Here is a 10000-nt window from a genome sequence, read left to right on the forward strand (position 1 = left end):
AATGCTATACTGTAGCCGTTGGCCACTGTCCTCCTTCATACAGGAGAGAACTATGCTATAACCAACAGTAAAATACTAGTTGGTTGTCTGTTCATGGGACTTAAATCCATGTGGATGAGATTAATACCTGCATGGGGAATCATAGGCTTAACAGCAGCAGGGATGGTTTGGTGCTGGTTCCCGTCCCAGCGTTAAGGTTTCTTCCCAGGGTCGTTTGGTTTTCCTCCAAAATGAGAAAATCAGCCTAGCTCATTCCATTTGTGATGGCCTGTAAGAAGACGTTAAAGAGTAGTAGGGCACTTTCAATATATATTAAAATTAAATATAAGGATTTGTACAAGTTTATTCCCTGCAGAAATTAGACCCTATTTATGATCCATCTCATCTGTCATAGATTGAGACATGAGAAAAATCCTAAATCATCTTTTGCACTTGTTATTCAACAGAGGAGACCTATGGTCATTATTACCGTTACTACAGACGACAAGTTGCACCAAAGGTGGATGTAAGAGTGGTCATTGCAGTATCCATAACAGTCGTTTCTTTGTTACAGGTACGAGAATAATTATTTTTGCATATGCAGAAGCTCATGATCTTGAGCGTTTAACTCTGGTTCAGAGCTGGGGTTTTTTGGAGTTTAAAAATTCCTTATTTGGATGTAATGTAGCTCGTGCATTTTCCCGCGCGTGCAGCATCGATCTTATTTTTGGTCCATATTATTTTGGGCATAAATTGGTGTCCTAAAATCCCCAGCTTTGTTCCAAGGAAAAGAGTTGCAAGTTACACACTTCAAGGTCACGTGTTCCTGTTATATGTTGTAGATAAAAATTTTCCTTGGTTAAAAATTTTTCAAACTATTTTATTTTTCATCTTCCTTTGTTGCAGATTATGATAATGTTTATAAGACAAAGGGAATTAAAAAAGAAACCAGTCTGAAACTTTTTTAACCAAGGAAAAAGTTTAAGTACAACCATAGGCAGCCAAGTTTGCGTCACTAGAGAGCGTGTAATAATTAATTACTAGTGGAAAGATGACCTTTGAGTGCAAGCAGTGTTGCGTTACAGGCAGACGTTGAAAATTTAAACGGGTTATAAGGCTTTGTATGGGAAATAAAATACCGTTGATTATGAAGCCTAAAAAAACGCCCAATTAACGTTCTTTCAATAAAATGAATAAAAATGACTCACCTCTGGTGTATTTTTGTGCCTTTTGGAGCTTATTTTACTGTTCCGGGAATTCCATGTTTTCACTGTTCTAAGACTAAGTCAAGGCTGCACACTAAGATTTTGACCGTTGTCAGCTCAGAGGCGGTTTGCGACTCGAAAAATCCATCCCAGCCGCGATTTTTTCACGCAAGTTAAAACCCCATCATTTGCGAACCTTGGTGAATATTTCGTCGTCAAAAATCCCCACGCACTTGGCTGGAAATGAGCATTTTCTGCTTCTGATTCCACGATAGCTGATCAATTTAACAGCTGCTGATAACCGAACGGGACACAGAGCATGGGTCTGAGGTCAAATTAACTCACCCGATGAGGTATAGTCTTTCATGTACAACACTTACCCCATCCTCACAGCGGCTTCTCAAACTGCTCCATGGTTACGACGAAACATACACCGAGGTTCGCAAATGATGGGGCTTTAGCTTTGCGTGAAAAAATCACGGCTGGGATGGATTTTCGAGTCGCAAACCGCCTCTGAGCTGACAATGGTCGAAATCATAGTGTGCAGCCTTGACTTCGTCTTAGAACAGTGAAAACATGGAATTCCCAAAACGGTAAAATAAGCTCCAAAAGGCAAAAGAATACACCAGAGGTGAGTCTTTTATTCATTTTATTGAATGAACATAAATTGAGCGTTTTTTGGGCTTCATAATCAACGTATTTTATTTCCATATAAGTCTTATAACACGTTTAAATTCTCAACGGCTGTCTGTAATGCAACACCACTTGCAGTCAAAGGTCATCTTCCTACTAGTAATTACATGTAATATTACATGCTCTCTTGTGACGCGAACTTGGGCTGCCTATGGTACAACATATATGTGTCACCTTTATTTTATTTATTTTTGGCAGGTCTTTTGTCATTGTAGTTGATCAGTTAATTTTTCAAGCCTTGGTGGAATGCATAAACATAGAGCCTTGTTTATTTGTTCATATGGCTGTTTTGGGTGTTGTGAAGAGAACATTCCCTGGCCTCTGTTTTATTAAAGTATGAGGTGATTGTGGTTGATTGACGTCAGATGAAATGTAATTTGCTAACTTATTTTGTTTCAGTATCTTCATGGTTGGTCTCGGTATCATGAAGCTGTAAAGTATGCGTTATCAATGCCAAAGTATAGAAACAAGGTTGGTAGTGTAAGCAAGGAATAATCCAACTGCTGTTGTTATTTTATGCAAAAAGGCAAAAGTAGCAAATACTGCACTTGACTTTTGTAAGTTACATGTATTCCTACATATAGCTAGGATCTCTTATACATGTAATTATTATATACATGTACAGGGCAAGGCCTGGTGGGAACTAGGAAAAGCCATATATTCCTCAGTCTTTCACAACATGCAAATTTATGTTGCCCAGCTATTTTGCAGCCTCTCGCAGTAGTGATTTCTCTGAGTCAATAAAGGAATAATTAGTTCAAATATTAAAGTAAAGTTTGCAGCATTTCTGATTATCACAAACAGAATATCTAAGCTTGAATTCCTAAGGCCTTTTTGCCACCACCACTTAGAAGAGAGTTTTTACTACTTTCTACATTTGTTAGTATTTGTGATTTCTTTTTAGGGGTTAGGGCTCTTTTTGTCTTAAAGGTCTATGTTCACTTGTCTCTTTTAGGCTATGCAGAGAGCAAGAGAAGAAGGGCTTTTGAATAACGTGAAAAAAGGAAAGAAATCAAAGGTAAAGGCACTCTTTTGTGGGTTTTGATGCTTGCACCAGCATCAATGGAAAAGGCCTGCCCTTCTGTTCCTCCTTTCTCCTCTCCCTCTGTCATTGCCCTGTGTTGTTGGTATATAAAGCTCCAGGTGTGTGAATCACAGAAAAGTTGAAACACTTGTAAGACCCATTGAGCATCAAATTGTGGACCTCAAGCTCCAAATGCCATGCTCCAGAAAGTAAACCAAGCTACACCTACTTTGTTTACAACAGTAATTATACAATTATTCCATGAGTGTGCATTGGATATGAGATGGTTATAACCAGTTTCATATCCAACAAGAGCAAGTAGAATAATTGTTTTATTAAGTTTTCATTAAATTCTGAAAGCTCGAACACTTGGAAATGAAAGCAAGTCTTATTGAATTATTCTGTTTTGTTTCTATATTGGGTCATACGGTAATTAGGAGCTGATAACCCAGATTGAGTGAACCAGTCAGAAAGCTAGAAGCTCAATATCCGAGGTCGAAGGTATATATCTCGCGCGCTATGATTGGCTAATTTAGCGGGCTGTATCCTAGAGTGCGGCCTGCTAAATTGGAAATTTTGATCCAACATTTTCTACCAAGTTTTTCATGTTTATGTGAAGCTTGTGAAACTGTTTGAATATTGAAAGCAACTATTTCAAAAAGCCAATAAGAATTATTCCTTTTTCGTATTTCACGCGTGCCAATCATTTGCGGCAGTTAACATTCCGCTTGACTTCACTTTTAGTTCCTTTCCCACGCTCCAGATTAGCTCAGAGAGGCACTAAATATCTTACTAGCCTCGTTTCTCTGTCCGTACGTTAAGTTAGGGATCCTCGTTTTTTCCCGTTGATTTGATGGCAGCGTGCTTTGCGCTTGAACCATAAATCAACGGAAAAATATTCGGTCCATAACTTACCGTTATACCCACCTTGAACTCGGATAGTAAGAGGTATATGTTCAGTGTGGAAGAAAATCATAATACGCGACGTCTTAAGTAAATTATTGAGTTTTGTTTGCAGGAAGAATTAAAGGAAGAGGAGGAATCAATCCTCAGAGAAGTCGTGGAGAATTCCTTAGACATAAGGTCGGTTTTAACTGCAATTGTTTCTTTCACTATATTTATTATCATTTCACTAATTTTGTCACTAAATCTTTTCCCCAAGATCAATTAGCACCTGAAGTTGATTGCCACGCGCCACAGCTTTAATATCGGGGGCACCCAACGAAAACGTAGTTCCCGAAAATTCTAGGTGACCTTTTTAGGGTAAAAATCCGTTAAAAATGGGCAATTATACCATTTTTCAGATGTTCGAAAATCCTAGGAGAGGCAGGCAAGCAAGAAATTTTACAACAAATTTTCCGAAAATTCTAGATCTCAAATCGTCCTCCGAACAGATACTTTCCGAAAATTGATGTTGGGTGCCCCTCTAATACGCTCGCATTTTTAGATTTCCCTATGCGGAATTCGACCGGTGTGATATGTTTCAGTTCATGCAGTCTTGACATTTTTTTCCAATTTTTTGTTGATTCTGTTGTTATTTTATTTCGTTTAGGGGTGGATACAGTAAACCAAGAATAATAGATGTCCTTTGGTTGAGAATTGTGCTTCTGTGAGTTCGAAAGTTGTATTGCATAGATCACTTTCATAAATAGCGACCACCTTTAAATTTATTTGTATTTATGTTAAGTAGACCTACTACCGTCATTTTGGAACAAATATTCTTTTGAAATTTGCTTGTCGCAGCGAGGCTAGAAAAGCTGATTACAAAAGAATGTTTTAGTTGGCCGCCATATGCATTAGGGAGCTTAAGCACGCGCGTTTTTTAGACGCGGACGGCGACCGGAAGTGAGTTGTTTTCCCTTTTAGCTTGTCTTCACACAACCACATTTACATTGCTTACATTCTTTTGTTCATTAGAGATGATTAGTGTAAAAATCTGGGAGACACCACTGCCCTGCTCAAAAACGCAAGTGCTCAAGCTCCCTATTATGAAAGAGGTCTACTTTCCGGTGATGAAATTTTGACCGCGTCCTTGTTTCGTTTTTTAGTCCATACACGGTATTGTGTTACATTGCTTGGTTACTTCGCTGGTACTGGAAATTCACCATAAAAAAGGAGGAATATGGAGATGAGGAAAAAGCTTATGTCATGAGAAGGAAATGGGATTGAGCAGAGTGCAGTGGGACGCTATGGAGGCTCCACAGAAACGCGACTTCTTCTTACGCCGTCTGTGGATTGATTCTAACTTTCAAGTACGTTGACACCTCAAACTCCCTGAGACCTGGGTAAAATCATCTGGCGTTAGACTGTCAAATCTGTTACGTCTCTCTCCCGGTGGTTAATGGGAAGGATTGCATAATTTCGCCAGGGGCTTAGAGCACATTAGAGGTTTTGCACGGCATCCATGTTGCATGGCAGGAACAATGAAAATGTTGTGCATTAGTAAGAACATTTGTTCCCATAGCCATAGCCATGTAACATGGCTGCCGTGCAAAACGCCTATAGAGTGTTTTTCGCTCATGTGACCAGCATATTTGCATACTAAAGCAAAAGGAAGAATTTCCATAAAAATTGAGTTCAATTGTCAAAAGAATATTTCACTCCTCCAACATGGCCGCCTTGACCTTGAAGTCATGTGAAAGCACTCTTTCACCAAAACCGTATACTTGAATTAAGTGGATTGGCTGTAAGAAAAAGTATAAATCATATGGTTTCGAATAAAGGCTAAAAAAAATCCAGACCTGAAAGGAACTGGAACCGATGTGTTCACTGCTCAACAAAAAGAGCGTCTAAGAAGCTCAAAATGTTTACAAATCGATGGAAGAATGTGTACAGCGATTGTACGTTCTTGGGTCCGTTCAAGCCTTGAAATTTTTTTTGCCACGATTGCTTGAAATCTTGCAATCTGATTGGCTAATTTGGTTGTTCAAACCCTGATTGAGCTAATCCTGGATTACTGGATATTTTGGTTTATTGTAGCAATAAAAACGTTTCCGCCACAGTACTATCTTTAAATTTTGACTTCAGCTTTTGCTTTCCTTTGGCATAAAGTTCAGTGAAAAGTTAAGGCTTCTTTGACGGGCAGAATTCAAAACTGGGATTAGTGTTAATCGGATTTTGAAGAACTGGGTCTAGAAGATTATAAATATAAATTGATCTTTGGACTAGTTAGAAAGTGGCAATTCATTGCCTGTTAAACTGAAGGCAGTGTGGCGCACTTGTAAAGGTGCTTTATTTGTTTGCTTATACTCTGTGTTGAAAAACTGTCTTCACACTGGGTGGATTTTCTCTTCTGGGGCCCCCAAACTTGTAATAGTCAATTGGTTGTCTTCTTCCATTCGATTTTTAAAGAGCTCAATGTGCGTAAATGAAGGTCCTTCAACTCATCATTGAGGGAGGTATAGTGGGGTGGGGGGGGGGGGGGGGGGGTTAAGATCACGTTACGCATAAACTAAATCGGGCTTTTCGCATTTCACGTGCTAAAAAAACGCATTTTTTCGAGTAACGGACAAGCATTAGGCTATTTCACGGAGGTGAGAACAGTTTAATAACTGAGGACTTAGACTTACCTCTTATGGCCACAAAACAGCCCTAAATGACGTTTTTATGAAACGTCCCGATCGTGTTCTCGGAGCCATAAAAGGGAAATTCAGATCTCTGTTATTCCCTCCAACTTCTTGACTCGATTCCTAAGCGCTAACATTTTCATACTCCTCTGGTGCTTCTCTTTGTGCACTTGAACCTTTTGATTGGTTTCTTTATCCAAAACATAGAAATTTAGTATGATGGTCACTGGAAATGTGACTTCCAAGTCTTCCGAACCCACCGCCTTATTAAAACTGTTCCCACAAGACCCTGGGGACTGGGGAAACCTACAGGGGAGCCCTGGGGGAAGGTTCATCCCCAGATTCTTTGACCTTTGACAGGAAGTCAGGGTTGATAAGGATTCAGTACGGCAGCCACTAGCTGTGTCCGGAAATGAGGTAGATAGCTCTTCATTTTTTTATCGTAGCAGATAATTCTTTTTCTCGGACATAAGAAGCAAATTCACATTTCACAAAACCAAAAAGGCTTCAATCACGCGTCACATTAATTAATACAATCACGATTCACGATGTTCGAAAATAGAAATTAACGTTTCACAAAAAATAAAAGGGTCCGATCACGGCTCACGAAAATACCCTATACACCCCTCATCATTTCCTGGACATTTTTCAAAATTTGAATTTTTTTTTGTGTGTCCAGGAGTTCAAACGTGAACAGGAGGAAGAAATGAGGGTTAAACTTGCTCAAAATAACAAGTTCAAAGCGTACAGGTGATGATCATGACTTTTTTCTTTGCTATTGATGACTTAAGAAATGTCCAGAACTTTTGCCAACTACCTGAAAACACAAAGGAAAAAGAGGTCTTAAAGCGGTATTATTTTGAATCCTGAACAAAGTGTGTTTTTTAATTGGGCATTCTTCGTCGCTTCAAAGGGCACCGAAAGCAAAACTGTCTCTTGCTTGCGCGCGGATTCCCCGGTTTATTGAAGATCGGCTAGCACGACGGTGATTGGCTCATTTGGTCGTGTCCGCCGGTCTGCTATGATTGGCCAATTTGTTTTACGATTTGCGATTAAAAACCGCTCGCTTTCCCGCTTTGAAGAATTCAACAACTTTAGGTATCATTTTGGTAACCAATAACTACTGATCTGGTGAAAAGAAACAGCTCGAGTTTGTCAAGGAGTTGCTCAATCAACCAAACGCTTTATTTGTTTTTCAGACGGTATATGAAGAAAGGAGGACCAGGCCAAATGACATTTATGGAGGATGATTAGTTATCCCAGGGATCTAATCAAAACTGAATTTGGTTATTTGTTAATGACACCTTGAAACAACTCTCTCTCTTACGTTTACAGACGTAAATGTTGCGGTCGACGGTTGCCTTTAGAATATTCTGCAGAGTGTGAAACAAGGAATTCTGTCGGTGTTAAGCTAAGGGAAGTTTGAAAATTAGTAAATGACAACTAAACGTCCTGAGAAATGACCCATAAAGTTAGCGAAAGAGAAATTTGTGTAAATGTCCCTTTTAATTTTCATCTCTGTACCGCTTTTATTAGCATGAAAAACAAAACACCCATTCAACTATCTCTCGTGCGATATTTGAATGTGTACTAGGTCGACGTTGAGTAACTCGACGACTGGGTAGTGTTATTACTAGAAATGAATGTAATGGAAAAGTGCCTCAAAACGGACATCAAAGACGCTTGAAGGATAGGCTTTCTTTCTTGTTTGAAGATTTTCGTAGATTAGAAGCGAAAATACAGCCAATCAGTAATAAGTTAATCTCTGACAAGGAAAGGGACAACAAGTGAGAGCGCCTAATCAGCCTTGACGTCACAAATGTTTCACAATTTCTGATTTATTTGAAAGGTATTTAATGGCATTTTTTAACGAACGATCATACTGTTGTCTATTTCGTTGAAAAATATGAATTAACAAGTTAAAGCTATTCCTTCCAACCGGTCAATTTTTCTGTTGACTATACTTTCTCTTCAAAAGTGAATTAGCAAAAGAACAATGCGCCTAACTGTAAGCGATGCAGTTTGAAAAATGAACATAAACCGGCTATTAATTTCCGTCCATGTCATCTAAGGAAACAACCATTGCAACTGTGTACCTTTGCTGGGTTAACAAGGCACATTATATATAACCCAAGTTATTCACGGATTTTAATTGGTTCTTGCCTATGATCTATTAGAAGACAGGCGTACGATTGACGTCACCATCAGCTTTTATGCGAATAAAGTTTAATTCTTTATTATCTAAAACAAATAGATTCCATGTTACCGTGGATCTGTTCAGTAATAGATCACAGAAGACGTCAAAATGTGGTAAGAACATCAGTGACACACTCGGCTATCGCCTCGTGTGCCACTTTTTTGTTCTTACCACATTTTGACGTCATCTGTGATCTATTACTGAACAGACGCACGGCAACATGGAATCTATTTGTTAAATCCATCGCTTCAACCCATTCACTCCTCGGAGTCTCTGTATAACTCCAGATGATTTTACCCTTCAGTGAGGAGCGACACAGCGGTCAATGGGTTTAATAAGTACTTTGCAAAAGAATAGAAAGTTTCCCCTAGAATTAGGTAACTTGCACCCCGAAAATGTCCGTTGAACCCCATTTCGAATTTAATCCTAACTTTAAGCAGTGGCAAATTTTGTCCGAATCTTCTTGACCGATTCCATTAAATATTTGAATCTTTTCTTTTGGTTGATTTGGGTAATAATTTGACCAGAGGAATTTCAGCGTTGGTTGAAGTCCACAAGGCTTCCAAGGGAGTTACTTTTAAACGGTTTAAAGTTTATATTTAAAGTTTTTAAATTTTAACTGGCTTGCTTCTTCAATTTTGTAAACTACCCTTTAAACAAGAAAAAGGAGAGCATGAACTAATGTGTCGATCTATTCTTTATATTGACTTCTGTCAGAGACAAGTCGGTCGTTGGCCAGTGCACCTACTACGATTAAACTATCAATAGATCACGTTTTCGGCTGATTGGTAAATAATGTAGTTTATTTTATTTTCATTAATACCAACAGATTCACACCAAATACAATATAGGAGTGTGCCGATCACAGTAGAATGACAGATCTTTTGTTTGGAACTGAACCGTAAAACCATTAGAGCCTCATCATCATCGTACTGCGTATACCATGCAACCAATCAGCTTCTTCTGTTCCCACGACCCTAGAAATCTACTTATGAGACTCTTTTCATTTCAATGCCCGACCTCGCTCCATATTGTTGCACAGCCATCACGCGCACGCGACTCGTATCATTCAAGCGTGCTTCATTTGGTTCTCCACCAATCAGAAGCAACCTCCGTCACGATCAACATTCTCCCGACTCACTTTTGTCAACTATCAATTGTTGAATGTGCTTGTTTTTAAACAAGTTCACGAGTTTTAACAGGGCGGTGCGTATGATGTCTGAAGTTCTTAAAGGATGTGGATGTTTTCCCACGCTCATTACAATGCCTCAGTTATCGTAAACAAAAGCAAGAACAAAAGTTGGCATCGCATTCTCATCAGTGATGAGTTTGAGTC

The 10000-nt window shown here is 39.0% G+C and overlaps 1 protein-coding gene and 1 pseudogene across 2 annotated transcripts in view; both read left to right on the forward strand.

The window, feature by feature from the left end:
- Window positions 1-9346, forward strand: part of LOC138002702 (dnaJ homolog subfamily C member 25 homolog) — a 22726-nt pseudogene extending 13380 nt beyond the window's left edge.
- LOC138007183 (transcription factor HES-2-like) overlaps window positions 7730-10000 on the forward strand; it is a 6230-nt gene continuing 3959 nt past the window's right edge. Inside the window, exon 1 of one of the 2 annotated variants that reach the window (XM_068853959.1) lies at window positions 7730-9452. The gene's annotated coding sequence lies outside the window, so the exon portion shown is untranslated. Of the gene's footprint in view, window positions 9453-9492 lie in introns of those variants that run through there. The other variant, XM_068853950.1, reaches the window with a different exon arrangement.

Source organism: Montipora foliosa, chromosome 1, assembly GCF_036669935.1.
Source record: "Montipora foliosa isolate CH-2021 chromosome 1, ASM3666993v2, whole genome shotgun sequence".
NCBI lineage: Eukaryota > Metazoa > Cnidaria > Anthozoa > Scleractinia > Acroporidae > Montipora > Montipora foliosa.